This window comes from Amblyraja radiata, chromosome 24, assembly GCF_010909765.2.
Source record: "Amblyraja radiata isolate CabotCenter1 chromosome 24, sAmbRad1.1.pri, whole genome shotgun sequence".
In the NCBI taxonomy this organism is placed as follows: domain Eukaryota; kingdom Metazoa; phylum Chordata; class Chondrichthyes; order Rajiformes; family Rajidae; genus Amblyraja; species Amblyraja radiata.
The window spans coordinates 32091724-32092795 of NC_045979.1; the positions used below are offsets into that span (position 1 = coordinate 32091724).

At 37.9% G+C, this 1072-nt stretch overlaps 1 pseudogene; it reads left to right on the forward strand.

Moving 5' to 3' along the window:
* Positions 1 to 559: 559 nt before the first annotated feature.
* On the forward strand, positions 560 to 672 carry LOC116987111 (annotated as a pseudogene).
* The last annotated feature ends 400 nt before the right edge of the window (positions 673 to 1072 follow it).

The following is a 1072-nucleotide window of genomic DNA, read 5'->3' on the forward strand; positions in this document are numbered from 1 at the left end:
GCAAAATCTTTTTATTTGGGGGTGACCTATCTAGAAGGTCAAGGAGTTGGACAATGAAGCCAAACTGGAGCTCATCTAAACGTCCAAACATCATTCTCAAAGGTATCGCCCCTATGCTGGAAGATGTGTACACCCACAACACACGGCCTCGGGGATCCAGAAGAAAACAGTAAAACCAGAAGGAAGCAAGGAGGTTGGTGCGAGAAGACATCGAATAAATAACGTTTTGACACTCATATCTTAAACAGTATCCGGGGATACACAATAGAATTTTACAACACATAATCTTCTAGTCCAGCTGATATATCGAGAGAGGAATTTGGAGGAGAACACCAAGTTGGGCTACAGTATTTGCTGATGTTTCTACACGATATGGAACACCAGATGCCGATCTACTCGTATCCAGACATAATCACCAATTACCAAATATGTCATAAGGGATACAGACACTGGACATCAGCAACAGATGGGGTTTTAGCCGCATTGCAAGGGAAGAATTATTATCTACGCATTCCCTTCCTAACAAAATAGGATATGGCGCTTGACGCATCAATCATAGATCAGATCTCGGCTTTTTGGCTAAGATCAAGTATAATACCTGTTCTTATCAGTTTAAATGTCTGATATGTCCCTTATCTAGGGACCATATATCATAAAATTAAATAAATAAATAGAAATAAATAAAACGATATATTCGTTTTAAGAACAGAAACCTTTTCTATTGATAAGTATATTCGTTTTAAGAACGAAAATGGCAAGCATTGATTCAAAGGATGCTTACAATTTCAGTACCCATAACAGGTGACCACGGACGTTATTTTTTATCTAATTGGATGGCTCAGCTCTAGCAGTATAGAGCACTACCTAATGTGTTTACATTAGCACCTAGGTTATTTACAAAATATGACAACCAGCCACATAATGGTAATGGCTTCTTTGGATGACATACTAATTGTGTGGAAACTTAGGACGGGCTGAACAAACGGTAACAGCCACTTAACAATTATTTGGAAACTAGGATCATTATCCATCCAATTAAATCAAAATTAAAGCCTTCAAACTAAAGGGATTA